Consider the following 18,472-nt stretch of genomic DNA (forward strand, 5'->3'; position numbering starts at 1 on the left):
CAGTTTTATTTCTGTCCAGGATGCTGGGTGCCAGGGATCGGATATAAGCACATGTACATATAAGCAGCAAGATTACAGTCAATAGACTCTGAAAATTGAAAATGGCAGACATAGTGAGGCCGGTGCTGGTCCAGTCACATCACCCTTCCGGGCCGGGGCGGCAGCACACGCCTTTAATTGAAGCACTTGGGAGGCAGAGGCAGGCGGATTTCTGAGTTCTAGGCCAGCCTGGTCTACAGAGTGAGTTCCAGGACAGCCAGGACGGCACAGAGAAACCCTGTCTTGAAAAACCAAAAAAAAAGAGGGGGGGTGGGTACAGAGCTAAACAAAGAATTCTCAACTGAGGAATACCGAATGGCTGAGAAGCACCTGAAAAAATGTCCAACATCCTTAATCATCAGGGAAATGCAAATCAAAACAACCCTGTGATTCCACCTCACACCAGTCAGAATGGCTANGATCAAAAATTCAGGTGACAGCAGATGCTGGCGAGGATGTGGAGAAAGAGGACCACTCCTCCACTCCTCCATTGCTGGTGGAATTGCAAGCTGGAACATCCACTCAGGAAATCTGTCTGGCAATTCCTCAGAAAATTAGACATAGTACTATCAGAAGATCCAGTAATACCTCTCCTGGGCATACACCCAGAAGACTGCTGATGCAAAGAAATAGTGAGATACCTACTAGATTTTTTTCAGCGATCGACTGTATAATAATTTCTTACACATCAACATAAATATAATGCAACTACAGACATTTGTTTTCAATTGTCCACTCAAAATGTCCTTCTCTGAATTTTATAGACATCCTTATGGATGTTTAGCAACCATCTCACCCTCACCCTACTCCAAACAAATGTAGTTTCTCTTTCTCCATGTGTTTTTTTCTTCTTATGTAAACATACTCTTTCAAGAGTCTTCCCTGATCAGCTCATTCTCCTCAACCCATAATTCACCAGATATTGTAAATTTTGTCACAGAAAACACTTTGAAATGAATTCAGACCATTTATCATGTTGCTGCAATAATTGCAGAGCTTCCTTCTGGTCCTAAGGTTCACTGTTGGGTGTGTATTAATATTATAAAGTGATGACTTCCATGATGACATATCACTTGTGTATACACTACACCTTGTATTCACCTCCACATTGCCCTCTTTTCCCTTCTATTTTCTCCTTACTTTCCATTTCTACTTTGAGGCTATGTTATAGGGATTCACTTACACACACACACACACACACACACACATGCATGCATGCACACACACATGTATCATATTGAGATTATAACATGAGATAAAACCCATGTTATTTCTGAGTCTGACTTATTTTGATTATCATTGTGGCCTCCATTTCCATAAATTTTTCTGTAAATGACATAATTTTATTCTTCATTATTGCAGACTCAAACTCCAACCAGGCCATCAGAGGACAATGTGAAAACCAACCAAGCAACCAACCGAAGAAAACTTCTACTCCCTTGCTCCCAACAAAACTCAAAACAATACAACAAACATAAATTTAAAAATTCAAATATCATTATGTTGACTTTTCCTATTGGGTACTAGGATTGAATTTAAAAGGTTTAGATAGACAAAGAAAACTAGATTTTAATAAAAACTTTAAACATGTTTTATATCTCAGCCTTGTGGAGTTATTCTATCAACCCAAAATTTATCATGTTTTCTGATCTCTACTATCTAAAATTTAGCCATTATATTCATTCATTAACCCATTTATTTATTTAACACAAGGTTTTCTGGTTAGTTTAGATGATCATTATCATCCGTACCTTTGAGGAATTTATATTTTTATGATGATTCAGAAAGTGATAAAGAAAATAGAAATACAGAGCCAAATAATATATATCAAAATACACTGATTCAATGAGTGCTGTAAAGTGAATAGGGGTATTATATTTGGAAGGCCAGGTAGACAGACACACCTAGAAGAGGAAAATCAAAAGAGGCATTAATACAAGTTGGCATGAGCTATGGGTTCTTGCAGGGCAGGAGATCTCTATGTATGGAAAAGGGCCAGAGTAAAGACTGAGATGGTTTAAACGTGACATATTCTAGCAGAATCAGGAGGCTAATGTGCATATAAAATGATATTCAAAGAGAACACGAAGGTATTGAGAAAGAAAATACGGCCTGTGAAGGTGATGGCAGCATAGTGGGCTATGTCACTTGCCTATCCTTTGCCCCTCCCTCCCTCCCTCCCTCCCTCCCTTTTTTTTTTTTTTTTTTTTTTTTTTTTTTTTTTTGGTTTTTCGAGACAGGGTTTCTCTGTATAGCCCTGGCTGTCCTGGAACTCACTTTGTAGACCAGGCTGGCCTCGAACTCAGAAATCCACCTGCCTCTGCCTCCCGAGTGCTGGGATTAAAGGCGTGCGCCACCACGCCCGGCTCCTCCTTTACTCTTATTGTATCAATTGTAATTATTGTACTGTGATTATTCTACAATGATATGCATATGTATATATATATTTATATATGTACATTGCACATATTAAATATCTCACCTTTAAGAATAGAATTAGGTGTAGTTATCTGCCCCCCCATGTATGTGTATGTGTGTTTGTGTGTATGTGTGTGTTTGTGTGTGTGTGCTCCTCTGTGCATTTGTGTATATTAAACTTAGGTATCTTCTTTTATTGCTCTCCCCTTGACCCACTTTGAGACAGAATCTCTTACTGGACCTCCAAGTTGTTGTTTAGTCTGGACGGGCCAGCCAATGAGCTGCAGCCCATCTGCCTCAGACTCCAGTGGTAGGGTTACAGATATAGGCACCAAGGAGATATAAATCGAGACTAAGAATTAATAAAACAAAATAATAAAGTAATCTATGAACATGGATGTGAAGGTGTTTACCTATAATTTCAGCACTGGGGATGCTGAGCCTGAAAAAGTCCGAATTCAAGGCTAGTGTAGGCTACACAGTAGGCTCACGCTGTCCCTTCTAGAAAATGTAAAAGATGACAAATAGGAGGAATACGTCTTGAACAGCAGTTATAGATTATCCCATTGCATGGTAATCAAAATTAAGAACATAATACTATTTAGGATTTGTTTGGCTTATTATAGCTGAGGAGTCTTTTTTTTTTTTCCTTCTTTTTTTTGTGGTATTGGCTAACTCTGAAAAACTCTGAAGACAGTTCATATTTCTTTATAACTGTATTTTTGGAGTCCTTATTTACCAATTGTTAAAATATAAAAGTATTCTCACTAAAGCTAAGGACCATGTATTTTAACCATAAACTGGACTAGATGGTTTCTACATGAAAGGTGCTATATACTATCATGAATACAACTAGTGTGGATTAAAAACCAACTCAATGTGTTAAATCAGATTATATAAAATTGTGTATCAAATTTTTAAATAACTGCATAGTTTATATAACTACTTCATAAATAACAAAACAATGAAACTAGGTTAGAATAATATAATTTAATAAATATTTTTAATGTTAGATTTCATTAATTTTATAGGTGCTATAGCTGATTTTTAAAGAAAACTTAATAGGAGTTGGCTAAGATTTGGCAAGGAATTCTCAGGTTTGCTAGCTTGGCCTTATTACAAGGCACTACAAAGATGATTTTTCTGAATTTTTTAAAGTGTAGGTAGAATTACGGATTTGTAGGGAATAATCATGTTGAATACAAGCATTTGAGGGCGTATTGAAATGCTATCTATGCCCTTCTATGGAGGATGCTCTGTTTTATTTTGTCAAGTTATTGATTCCAAACTCCAAGATGAAATCAAAAGCTATAATGAGCTTGAAAGCATTTAGAGAAATATGTAGTATCAAACAGATTTAAAAGGCAGTATACACATTATTGGTCTAAGTTTTAGACATTTAATGTTATATAGTGAGCTTTGAATATATGCAGTGACAAAAACTTGTGGAAAATTTAGATTTTTAAAACGGCATTTTTTCTTCCTTTGACAAATGACACATCACAGTTGGTATTCTCGGTGCAGCTCAGCATATTTGATAAAAATTTTTTAAAATGGCAATTTTGATTGTTTCTTGAAAGCATTTATGTGATGTAGAGCTTTAGGTAGCTCACCTTCACGGATGGGCATATGAAAGTATAGAAATTATAGTACTTCAAAGGGTTTCTATAGAAACTACAGAGCTCTTGCTGTGTTTCTGGTCATGGTATAACTGATGAAAATCAGGAAGCTCAAAGATGCAGAATATAACTTGGCAAAAATTACAATACCGTGTGGGTTGGAGGGACTAATTTGCCTTTTGCTTATAAAAACAATGTTTATTTTTAACTCAGTGTACCCAAATACAGATACCAAGGGGGTAGTAACTACTTAACAGCTACCATTCAAATCAAAGATATTAATTTTTTTCATTTAAAACTAGATTTCTCTAGTTACCAAAGGGAGACAGCATCTCCTGGGTGTCATTTTTCATTTAGAGATGAGGCCATTAGTCCAGTAATTTTGTTTGACATTCTCAGTCTTGTTTAATTTAGAAAGAGGTTTTTGCTAAACTTAAAAGTATTTTTTTTTCTCACTTGCTTCTAAGCATTTGCACGGTTTGCATGATCGCCATCAGTCAGAAAGTACAGATTTGCTTTGCATGTGACACGCTAAATAAAACATATGTAAGTTTTAAAGTGAATTTAGTCTTAATTAATTTTTTTATGAACCCAGAATAGTTTATACTCATTAGAATGTGCACGTGTGTATCCATCATTGTACAATAACAAAAACTTTTGTTCTTAGTGCCATGATTCGTCTCTTGCTCCAAAAGGTGTTAGCTTGATTTATGCAATTAAAGTTACTAAGTCCCGGTCAGACATGGTGGGACATGCCCTAATTCTGGTGCTTGGGAGTTAGAGAAATGCAGATCTTTATGAGTTTGAGACCAACTTGTTCTACTTAGTGAGATTCAGGACAGCTAGAGCTGCATAATAAGACTTTATCACAAAAAAGCAAACAAAAATTTTATTGAGGCCATATTGCTAATCTGTAAAACTATTATATAGATAAGATTATATACGTATACATTATAAATATACGCATGTACACATACATACATGTACACATATACATAGGTTCCTCTTACCCCACTCAATCTGTTTCATTCTTATTTTCTTGAACACAATAGATTTAGCATGGGTTATCTAAAAGCTCAAAAAGTGGGCCATGATAATCAGAAAATGAAATTTTAGTATTTTGAGTTTTTTAGCTTTGTACCTTTAAACTTATTTAAAAACAATCTCATCTTGTTAAGTTTACAAGTAGCAATTATTTTTCTGTGTAGTTATAGCTACTAAAGATATCCCAATCATGTTGAAGAGTAATTTGCAGTAAGCCTGAAACACATTATAGGCTTTGGCTTGTAGAGATGAGCTAGCATGGCGTTCATATATTTCATTATTTCCCATGCCCTTTGAGTTTCTTTCACTGTTATCTGTATCTTGCAGTGTTGGACAATGATGTCCAATGACAGTATTGGATTTCTTTTTTTTTTTTTTAAAGATTTATTTATTATATGTAAGTACACTGTAGCTGTCTTCAGACACTCCAGAAGAGGGCGCCAGGTCTCGTTACGGATGGTTGTGAGCCACCATGTGGTTGCTGGGATTTGAACTCCGGACCTTCGGAAGAGCAGTCGGGTGCTCTTACCCACTNACACACACACACACACACACACACACACACACACACACACACACACACACACAGTCTTTACATATATTTAGTGTCTTGAGTTAGTCTTTTGGCAAACCCCACCATCAAAATGGTGACTATGAGGAATTTCAGGAGAAAAAAAAAAGACCCCAAAACAAAACGAAAACAAAAAGTAAACCAAAACCCACCACCACCACCACCACCACCACCACCACCACCACCACCAAAAATCCCTTTATTTGTGTCTCTGCTCTCAGAGAATATGTTCTCATCAGGAACATACTGCAGGAGAGCTCACGAAAAGACTGATAGACTTCTTTTTTAATGAGACGTTCTCTAGTCAGCTCATTACTGTATCAAACTGATGACATAATCAAGGTGTGGCGTGCAGTGTTTTCTTTAGTAAACCATATTTGATCTCATATGCTATTTATTTGGAAAGTTTGTCTCCCACTTTGTACAGGCAATGCTCTGCTCTAACATTTTAACAGGGCAGCATGCATTCTAAATGGGCCTTTATATAACAGTGGAGAGTTTTTTCCTTAGACAGCAGAAGAGCTCCAATGATGACCTGGATTGGATTGAACAGATGGTCATTTTTAAAAGTTCCTTTTGTATTTTTAAACATTTGGCTTTAGGTATTAAAGTTTTGTCTAGCTAGGCAGATACATTGGACACTTGGGGTAATTGTCTGATAAGACAAACCACGGCCATTTTAACTCTCTTTCAGGTGCAGACAGTGAGGTCTGTCCTGATATCACTGAGATCTAAATATCTGATTCGATAACAGCCAGTGAAAAAGTGCTTAGATTCACACATCAGGCAGCTAGAGGCCAAACAGGCGTGAGAGGCGTCTTCCTGAGGGTTTGCCCTCCAGACTTCATGTAACTTCTTTAAAAGTTTCTTTGTAAAGGAATTGCCTGCCTTAAAAGTGCTTTAGTCCTCTTTTTAACTTAAAAGTGACATGCTAAGTGTCCAGATGAAAATCCAGGCACAGTTCCTAGGACACGTGATACCTTAGAAGATTGCCAGCATCTTAAGACCAGAAACTTAACCTTGTCATTAAACTCAACCTTGACCTGACTTGAGTGAGCCGACTTACACTAATGAAAGTCACAAGAGAATTCATGACAAACCACAAGGCCAGCTCATTAATTTATAATTAGAGGAGAGGAAATACAACTGACCAGCATATTATTTGAGAGGAGAAATATACATGCAGATGTGAAATGGTAGCCTGGTAGATAATCAACAATGTTGAGTCTGAGCTGTCGGCCAGAGTCAGAGATTCCTTTTCACGCGGTAGAATAAGACCAAGCTGAGGAAATGCTAGACCAAGCTGTGTCTTTGCACATTTTCATGTCAGTTTTTTAAGCCGTATATGTATAGGGTTATGTTTATTTACATTAGTGTTATATTTATGACACTTTCTGAATAATCCTTAATTTTCTTAATTGGAGACTAAGAATATTCTTTTTTAATCGGCAACATCTTATTTATAAATTATCTTTGTGTTATTTGAGACTGGCCAGTTCCTGAAAAATTTTAATTACCTTTTATTTGTTTATTTTGTGTGTATATGTGGGTGCACACATGCTGTGGTATAGATGTAGTATCCAGGGAATTGCTTCTGGGGGAGTCAATTCCCTCCTTACAACGTGTGGGTCCCATAGATAGAACCCAGGTGGTCAGGGCTAGTGACCAGTGCCTTTCTCTGATGAGCTATCTTGCTGGCCTAACTTGCTTGTTTTATTTTATGTGTATATATCTATATATCTATATGTATCTGCTAGTTGCAGTATTTTTTGGAAGAAAGAGTTATGAATTATATGGATTCATATTATAATGAATACTTTCTATTAATGGTCAATCCCATTTCAAAATATAGGAAGTACTAGTGAACTTGTTTTATACTTTTATACTGCTACTACTGATTTGGGATTTATTATGTTTTGTGAATATTCTTTCTGTTAGAACCCATGTGGCATAGGACAAAGGAAGGACGAGGAGTACCTGTGTGTACAATTCACCTTTCTTTTCCTGGATGGGGACACATTTCTGGTGTTTTTGAGGAGCACTGAGAATTGGGTAAATTAGGTGGGGCTGAAGAATAATGTCACTCCTAGTCGCCATGTATGAAGGTTGGAAAAGATGTGATAATGTAAGGTTTTCCTGTTCAATAAACACACACACACACACACACACACACACACACACACACACACATGCACGCATGCATGTACACACATTCACACACACAATCTGGGGACATAATTCAGTGGTAGAGTGCTTACCTGGTGTGCTCAAGGTTTATATTTATATTTAATTTCCTACATTATACCCATATACAAACACACACACACACACACACACACACACACACACACACACACACACACACACATGTTTATACCATTAAAACTATCAAACAATAAATTTCTCGCTTTTGGGTGACAGAAGGAATCATGGGGCTAGTATTAAGAATATATGTTATAACTTTAGGTCAACAGTCTTTGACAATGCATTTCCTTTAAAATAATGTTATAGGTCAGGGTACCTGAGAAGCCAAGGGTATTAGTCAGCTTCATAGAAGGATTTTTACATATTCACAGGTGACCTATGGGTTAGAATAAATTAGTAAACAGCAGTGAATGCTAAAAAAATTAGTTATTTCTTATAGAGATGCTCTCACATTTAAAAAATATAGGTGTTCTCACTCTTACCCTATAAATTTTCAAGTATTGAGATAATTAAGATAAATTTGATCCAATTTTCTTTAATTATAATAAACAATTCCCTAAAAATCTTCAATAATTTTTTAAAAATAATGTTTTGTATTCAATTTATCTGTTTTTTTTCATTTAAAGTAACAATGTTCTATTTTTGTGGTTTTATATAGCTATTTAGGGCTGGTATGCTTTTTTTTTTTTAAATCGGAGAATACTAATGTGTGAACAAAAATTTTGTAAAATGACACAACTAAAAAATCTAGAAGAGAGATTATTTTTAATTCTTTCAAAATCTTTTTATCCATTTTGCCTTTATAGATGAACCATGCATAACACTGTCTATGTTTGGCTCTGTCTATGGATCGTATTTATTAGTTAAGAGCCAGTTATGAACAGTTATTTATTAGTTCCTGAGGATCTTATGAAAGTTGCAAACAGATAAATACTTCGAATACTCTGCTCCCCGTTCATCATGTTTTAGTGATCGGAGGTCATCAAAACTTATAGCAAGGAACAAAGAGTACGCTGGAGGGGGGCACAGTTAACCCACACTACCCTGTGCTTGCTCCCATGACCCCCTAGCCACGCCCTTGTCCTTCAGCTCTGTGATATCACATTGCCGCTGCTGGCCTCTCTCCAGCTTAAGAAGTTCCATGTGCTTAGCAAAGTCTAGGCAGCAGGAGCATTCTGTTGGATATGCACTTTTACAGAACAGCTGGCTTTCCGTGTCTTCGGAATCACACTACAGTCAGCAAAGAGTCCACAGGAACTCAAGGCATGGTTCACTTACACTTACTATGATATATGTCCTCTGCTTTCTATTCTCCAAATTTGTAGATACTTGTGACTTTTACTAAAAGAGACTATTTAAAATCATACAGTGTTAGATGGCTTTAAGTTCTCTGCTTTAAATGGCATCAGCAGCAATAAACTAACTCTCTGCTAAAAATGTGTATTGACATTTGTCAGTGTGCTTCATGGATTTTTTTTTATATGATGTAAATGTATATCTAGTCTTCACACCCCTGGGCATATCTGGGTACAGGTTCAGTGACTCTGAAATTGAATGAGAAATAGCTCATCCATGCTGTCTTGACTATAGAATTCTGTCCAAGTTACATGCTCCAGCCAGTACTGGCACCAAGTAAATATTTTGTTAAAAAACAACACTCAAGCTTCAGGTTTGAGTGTGTTCTAAGTTAAAAAATTTATAAACTCACATGAATCATAATAACCAACTCTAGATACTGGGACACTATTTTTAACCACTGTTGAAACAGCAACGTCTCAACATTTCTTTTTTTTTTTTTTTTTGTAAATCTTAGGGTTTTGTGCTGTTTCCAATTTTGCAGGAAGCATAACACTTTTTACTGATTAAAAAATAGCACTTTCCCAGACAAGGAATGCCAGTCAGTGGTACAGCATTCATTTGATGCAGTGAAGCTCTGAGTCCAACCCCACTGAGAAAGAGAGAGAGAGAGAGAGAGAGAGAGAGAGAGAGAGAGAGAGAGAGAGACAGAGACAGACAGAGAGCGAGAGACAGACACAGACAGAAAGACAGACAGGCACACAAAGTAAGACAGACGGACACAGAGTGACAGAGAATGGGAGACACACAGAAATAAATATGATGAAATGAAAAATAACAATGAGAAAGGGACAGACTGACAGTGTGAGGCTTCCTAACCAATTACTGCTGAGGCAACAGAATGGCATACTGTGTAGTTGGCACGAGGAAGACAGACAATAGCCTATGCATCTTGCTCTGCTCTCCACTCCCTCTGAACACACACTCCTCACACTCGAGGCTTAAGAGAAAGGATAAATTCTCTTTATGCATGGCTCCTGCAGCCAGAAGCATGACAAGTGGACATTCACGGTGGATTTTGTGTGCACATGGTAGATGCTTCAGTTTCTATGGGCTCTAATCTCATCAGAGAGAAAGTAATTGGATTATTATATGTGCATGTGCACACATATCCGTATGGAGGTGAGAGGCCTCAGTTGTTCTCACTAATCACTCTCCAACTTAAGGTTTATCTTTTGGAGACAATGCTTACCTACTTGTGACTCGTTCAGACTGTCCTGGACTTTACCAGGTAGCCTCAACCTCCCAAACACTGAGATTACAGGCTTGTCCTACCATAGCTTCTGCCTAATTTTTGCAACAGGTCCTTCACTAAATTTCTTGCTCACCAATTTAGTGAGGCCAGCTATCCATCAAGCTCCAGGGATATAGCTGTCTCCATCACCTTGTGCTGGCATGACAGAGTGTATGACCATGCTCAGTATGGGTGATGAGGAACTAACTCAGGTCTCCGTGCTTATCCCTTAAGCACTTTACCAATTGAAGCATCTCTCAGCTTCTTTCTTGTTTAAAACCGTTCAGTGTTTGATAAGGCATCAGACTACTTCCCATCTTAAAAGTACAGTTCAATGGTTTTTACCAAGCTTTCAGAACTGCATGAAAATCAGCAACCCAACTTTGGACTATTCTAGTACTCCGACTTCTCGGAAGCCTGCTATGACGGGGCAGAGGTTACCTGAAGACTCACTATCTATCTCAGATACTTAAATCTCATTTGCACACTGACATTGCTTACAATCTATATTTTGAAAATTCTATATGATTTCTTTTTCCCCCCTGAGACAGGGTTTCTCTGTGTAGCTCTGGCTGTCCTGGAACTCACTCTGTAGACCAGGCTGGCCTCAAACTCAGAAATTCATCTGCCCTGCCTCTGCCTCCCAAGTGCTGGGACTAAAGGCGTGTGCCACCACCCCTGGCTCTATATGATTTCTTATTTGACCCATAGGTTATTTTTAGAAACTTGTTACTTGATTGTGATTTTTCTGCATTTCCTGTGGTAAAATAAAACTAATACAATTTTGTTCTGATCAGAAAAATTTGCATTATTTTAGATTTTCTAGAATTGATAGCCTTATTTCATGACCTATAGTTTTATAGACTATACTTTTATATTCTGTATTAGAGAATGTTTTGTATGTACTGGGAAATAATGCATAATCTAACATATGGGTTCTGGAATTATCAGTCTGTCCGTTTGTCTGATCATATTGCTCAGGGTAGTTATTGATGCTGTCTAGTGTTCATTACTCACTGAGAGAACAATGGTGGGAAATTCTGATCAGAAGATGTCTGCTGCTTCAATCTTCACAGTTTATTTCAAGGCTCTGTTCTGCTTGAATTCTGTTGTTATATAGATATATTTATAATTTTTTTCCCTGAGAGTCTTATATTGCATCTTAGAATTCAAGAAACAGAAGCCGATCTTGAATAGCATGGAATCAGCTGTATCTCACTCTGATTGTCCAGGAGGTCACAACCCAGCCAAGTACAAAGGAAACGACAGACTCCATTGTTTAGTGAAGGAGGCTCTTGGTGATTGGAGAGAAGGAATTGATGGGGACTTAGGAAGGTGAGAGTAAACTAATAGATTTACAGGTATCAGTTTGCAAATGAGATTTACAAATCTGAGAAAGATAGTGAGTCTTCGGGTTACCTCTGCTCCATCTAAGCAGGCTTCGAGAAGTCGGAGTACTAGAATAGTCCAAAGTTGGATTGATGATTTTCACACACCTTGAAACATGTGTTGTTTATTATTCCTAAATTTTAGGTGCTAGTAGAATTTTGTTACAATTATTTGTTTTTCCACTTATCCCAAATAAAATTTAGGATTTGTAAACATTTATTTATTGATATGGATTGATTGTGTGTATGTATGTGTATGTGCATATATGTATATTTGAGTGTGTGTATGCATGTGTTTGTATGTATGTGTGTTATCTTATTGCTTTAATTTGTTACTCTATGTTTTCATATAATGTTGATTGTCTTTTCATGTTAGTTTTCCTTTTGGCTTTCTGTGTGTGTGTCTATGTGTGTGTGTGTGTGCTTAGAGATCTGTTCAGGTTGTTTATCTATTTCTTTCCTTTTGCTTATTTTAAAATTAGGTTATTTCTTTCTGTTGTGCTTTAAGAGCTCTTATGAAATGTGGATACTAATCGTATATTAAATGAGTTTTAAAAAATCATCCAGTTCATAATAAATGATACAGGGATAGATATGTAAATTGCAAATCATAAACCTTGATGTCAAACACCTAGGGTATATGGTAAAGTCGAACATTAATTACACTGACAAGAAAGTGAATATTAATTACGCATTGTCAGCTTCTTTTGTGTAAACATTAACCAACTTTTAAAATTAATATGGTTTTTCTTTTACAAATAATTTTAACATAGATAATGTATTCCTAAACAATATATTGCTTGGGGTACGTGTTTTGAATGTTTCATTACTTGGGATACATTTTATAGTTTTTTTTAGATTTATTTATTTATTTATTTATTTATTTATTTATTTATTTAATGTATGTAAATACACTACAGCTGTCTTCAGACACACCAAAAGAGGGCATCAGATCCCATTACAGATGGTTGTGAGACACCATGTGGTTGCTGGGAATTGAACTCAGGTCCTCTGGAAGAGCAGTCAGTGCTCTTAACCACTGAGCCATCTCTCTAGCCCCGATATCTTATAATTTTTAACAAACTGATCTATATTCCTCCACTCTCTCCGAGAATTCATTGGAGTCCTGTATAGGGACTCCATAAGGCTTTGGATGTATTCTCTGAACCTTTTCTGTGTTTCCATTCTAAGCTCAGTGTTTTCTATATCACAACCTGGAATCTTCATCTTATGGTCCACTGAAGTGAGATTCTTAGAACTCCGGCCTTCCTTGGGTTGATAGACATTTGTCTCTTAGTTCCTTAAGCTAGTGACAGGCTTCACTTGTCTTTGGATCGCAGAGTGGTCTGAAGAGCTATGAACTCACACATGGGACATCCGATGATAGCAAACATGAAGACATGGATTAGAGGACATGGTAGCTTTTATGGAAATGTTCAAATTGCCACAAGAAATTATTTTTTTCCAATTTCACACATGTTGAGCCTTCACTTTGATAAGAAACTTATTTTTAAAATGTGGGCCTTTGACATGCTAACTCAGTGTATGCACTGGCTACTTGGGACCAAATAGTACTGAAGAGAATGCTTATGACAGGTTAATGCTTAATCGTTACTGTTTTACATGTAATACAGAAAAATATGCTCCATTAATATGTTCAGTTTGGTGTAATTCAACTATATTCCTTGAATTAGCCTGTCCTGGTAGAACTAGAATATGTTTTTCTACTTGACAATCTGAATTTCCCTAGAGTCTGAATATACTGAATTATGCTGTTAATGCATACTGACTTACATGCAATAAAGAATTTTTTTTTGGATTTCAGCAACAAATGATATTTGTTTTCAATTTCTGTTGGCTTTGTGATTGTCACCTTAAAATATTTCTCCTCTTTTTTTCATCAACACACTAAAACTCAAAGTGAACATATGCCTCTGTAAATAAACATAAATTCAGTTCTCCAAAAATTCAGAGTTAAGGCTAAATATAATCCTGGTTTTCACCCATCAGATGTTTGACATCTGTACTGATTTTACACTCACAAGCTAGATATTTCTTGGAAAATTCTCATGTAAGAAAGTGATACATTTGCAGATACTTAAAATACCCACTGCTTCTTCAGGTAGTTACCAGCTGTCTGGGACAAGAAAGTCAACTTTCTTTAGGGCTAGAAGCCACAGTAGGTTGCCATTGCCTCAGTGGGTACATAAATATGGGCAACATTAATTTGATTCAGTAGGTTTTAAGACACACACACACACACACACACACACACACACACACACACATGAAAGGACATGAATTTAGGATGGGGATGGATTAGAGAAATTAACAGAACAGTGGAAGGTGAGGGAGGATTTGGCCAGAATAAAATAAATTCAAATATGAAAGAAAAAAAATGTTGGGATTAAACAAAATACTATTTAAGATTATATTTAGGTAAAAAGCACATTATTAAATGAAAAACATGGAGTGATTTTTTTTATTCTAGAACTTCCTTTATTATAAAAATGTCCTTGAATAAAATATGCTTTTTCTCTGTACCTCCTTTGTACTTACCCTGACAGTTTCCACTCACATAGGAATTCTACTGTCTACTGTTGCTCAGGCTTTAACCCTCCTTTCCTGTTGCTGCCTCACCAGCACTTTGACTCCTTCTCCAAAATTAGTGTGATTATATTTCTGAAAGGTAGATGTAACGATTTTTTGACATGTTAAAAGTTCAAAGTCTCTTCTGAGATTCATGCAATCACTTTACTGTAATCCTCTCTAAAATCAAAATATAGCAGATAATAATATACTTCCAATATCACAAGATATGCGTTACCATTCTAAAACATCATAGTGAGAAAATCCTGGACCAAAGTAAGATCAAAAGCAGCTGAGCAAACTCCAAACTCTGTATCTCCATCTGATGTTCAACTCCTTTCATGTTTGTTAATTGCAACAAACTTCTTTTACTTGGGCTGGTTCTATTCCCTGCTAGTGGCTTTCCCCAGCATGTATCCCACAGGTGTAGCATCTCTAATGTTTTGGGTTCTTTAAGACAAATTTGACTTCACAGATTCTGGCTTCAGGGTCTAGGATCCATACATGACCTTCAGGGCTCCTCCAAGGGGCTTAGGTCACTTCTCCAGTACTGCTCTCTGTAACACTCTAAGCTCTGGTTGACTCCACACTGCTGCAGCTCCAAGAACTGCTGTGTGAGCGTCCGGCTCGCCAGCAAGAAAGGCACCACAACAGGATCCTTCTGCACACGTTTATTGGGAGAGCTTGATTGCAGAGGCTAGGAGAGGCGTGTGTCACACCCGGATTGGTTATGCTTTCAGTACCTCATTTACATATCTACATCCGATTGGTTATGCTCTCAGTACCTCACAGTACCTCATTAACATACCTCATTTACATATCTACACCCGATTGGTTATGCATTCACTATCTCATTTACATGCCCTGGACCAGGCAGTGACTCGGCAAAAACTCTACTCAGGAAAAACTCTACTGCACATGTGCACATTGGTTGTTTACCCAAACTTATGCATGTTGGCCATTGGTAGCCAGCACCACCTTGTAATGGCATATGTGGCTTCCCACACTGCTGCTACTGTTCTTGGTGATGATCATATGGGACTGGCATCTCCAATACACTGGGGTCTTCCAATGCAACTCAGCTTCACCACTAGCCTCTCATAGACTGTCTTCAAGGTGCCAAGCCTCAACTTCTTTGCATGACCACTTCAGTCCTGGGCTTAAACTGAAACTGAGGCTGTACCTTCACCAATGACTTTTCCTGTCCTTTCACTGTTCCAAGCCCCAGCTGCTCTACATGACCCCTTCATGACTTCAAAATGAATACCATCTGGGTGATTCTTATACATTACTCAGTCCAACTGCAGCATGAGGTTCAACCTTGGCAATTTCTGGAGTACAGCTTCTTTGTGCTCTCAGAAAACACTTCCCAGAAGATTTCACCTTAGTGACTTTGGTCTCTTCTTAATCTCTGCTAATTTCTTAGTTCCAGGTAACAAGCATTAATTGTCCTAGTAACCCCTTCTACACTTCAATCTATAGCCAGAGAAACATGGCAAAAGCTGCCAAGTTCTGCTGTTTGGGGGGGGGGCTGGAACATGGTCCCCCTGGTTTTATTATATTACACCAGCTTTCTGTCTTCCAACTAGTTTACTGTCTAAGCTTGACTGTTCAGAAACTTGCTCTGTAGACTTACGTTGACCTCAGAGATCTGCACACCTCTGTTTCTTGAAGGATGGGAGTAAAGATGTGTGGCACTATGCCTGGACCCAAACCCATCTTTACCTAAAACTTGCTATGCACCAGTTGTCCTTAAATTCACAGATCTGCTTGCATCTGTCTCCTGGGAATAAAGGTGCGTACCACCATGCCTGGTCCTAAGATTTTCATGGCCACTGTGCTTCAAAAAGCCTGTGTTTTCCAGCCATTGTATCACAGGCCTGTATTTCTAGATTGTAGATTGTTCAATCTTGATATAGTTGACAACCAACAATAGCCATCACAGTCGCTCCCTTGTCAGTTTGACACACAATTGTGTTTTCTTATGTCCAAATGAAAACAATAATCATACCATAATGCCTAGATATAACTATCCCTTGTTCAACTACAAACTCATGAACAATAAGCTTATTGTGTTGCGATCTTACTTGGAGGTTAGCACTCCCTTAATTCCATTTTATCCTAGAACACAGGATTTCGCTCCATTGCACTTCCTGCTTCACCTTTAATACTTGAACCACACCTTTTGTAATTTTCATTTCTAAGCTTGCTATGCTTGATCAAAACTCTTTTATGACCTCCTCAATATAACCATTTTGAATCTTTTTACCTTACCCTCAGGCAGACTCCAATGAAAAAGGCAAAAAGTAGCCACTTTCTTCACCAAAACATAGTAAGAATCATCTCCAGGCAACATACTAAAATTCCTCTCCTCTGAAACCTCTTGAGCCAGGCCCCCACAATTCAAATTGCCTTCATCACAACTGTCTTCCATATTTCTACTAGGATGATCCATTGAAAGCATTTTATTGCTTTCCAAATCCAAAGTTCTAAAATCCACATTTCTCCAAATAAAAGTATGGTCAGATCTAGCACAATATTCCATTATCTGGTACCAACTTCGGTCTTAGGTTTTTATTGCTGTAAAGAGACATCATGGCCAAGGTCACTCTTATAAGTAGAAATATTTAATTAGGGATGGCTTACAGTTTTAGAAGCTGTCCATTTACATCATGGCATGTAGCATGGCAGCATCCAGGCAGATGTGGTTCTGGAGAAGGAGTCAAGGGTTCTATATTGTAATCTGAAGGCAGCCAGGACAAGGCTCTTCTGCCCTGGGTAGAGCTTAAGCATAGGACCTCAAAGTCCACTCCTTCAGTGATTGATATACTTCCAACAACAAGGCTACACCTATTCCAAAAAGGGCCACACCTCCTAATAGTGCCACTTCTCACGGCCAAGCATATTTGAATCACCTCATTGCTTTAGCCACCTTGAACTAGATACTGACTCCCAAATTAGGAACGAGGTCCTTTGGGTTACTTCTTTCTCTGGAGCACGTACTCCTTTTTGTAAGTAGATTTTAAAATAAATTTTAGAAACATATTGCAAATTGTAAAAGCAATCACTTTTTTCCTATTCATACCCAAATTTCTTACATTAACCTATGTTCTATCCATACTAATATCAAATTTTACTATCTGGATAATTCAAAATGATGTAAAAGAAACTAAAGACATTTATTTAAAAAAATGATAATACTGGGCAAGTGTCTACCCAGGATAGCCTGCTGTTTTCATATGCACAGTAGGCTTGCCATTTATCATTTTACTGCTTCTCCCAGCAAAGGTTTATTTTCTTTTCAAAGGCACATTGGTTTGATTTTTGAAAAATCTCATAGACTATTATAAGTGAAAACTAAAAGTAGTACTTTGTAAACAATACATTGTTTCCTGTCTGTGAATTCCTTAGGTCAAGTTACCTAGGAGCCCCACATCCCATGGCCCCCACCAAACTCAAATAATTCATGTTGGTAATTCACAGCAACATTTGCTCAGTGAGCAGAACATTCTTTCCTCGGGGGCACTTTATGAGTTGGAATGCGGAAGGCATACTGTATTCTTTTATGGGCACCGTTTGTTTTAACGGCGGGAATCGTATTTCCTCTCTGAATTCTTTTGTCACTCTTGAGAGAATGCTATTTGAGCTCAGTGATATTCTTACATATAATATGTCAGTTGTCCCCAGATGCCCCGTGTCATGGCCTTGAACTTGTTCTGTAGTCAGAGAGGAACCTATTACTATGACTACTATTATTTAGTAAGGATTGATCTTTTAAACTGTACATGATTGAAAGTTTAAAAGGAACATTCTGATCTTTCTTAAATTATTGATCTTTTAAAATAAATATTTAGTGAAATTTACTCCAGCAAGAAGTGGAGAAGTTGAGAGAATATCCTTATAGATCACTTTAATTGAATCTTCTCCCATTCCTTTAGGGAAACAGTAACCATAAATTTCTTTAAAAGCCTCATTTAATAAGTGTTATATAATGAGTTAGTACAAATGT

The sequence above is a fragment of the Mus caroli genome, chromosome 13 (genome assembly GCF_900094665.2).
Source record: "Mus caroli chromosome 13, CAROLI_EIJ_v1.1, whole genome shotgun sequence".
In the NCBI taxonomy this organism is placed as follows: Eukaryota; Metazoa; Chordata; class Mammalia; order Rodentia; family Muridae; genus Mus; species Mus caroli.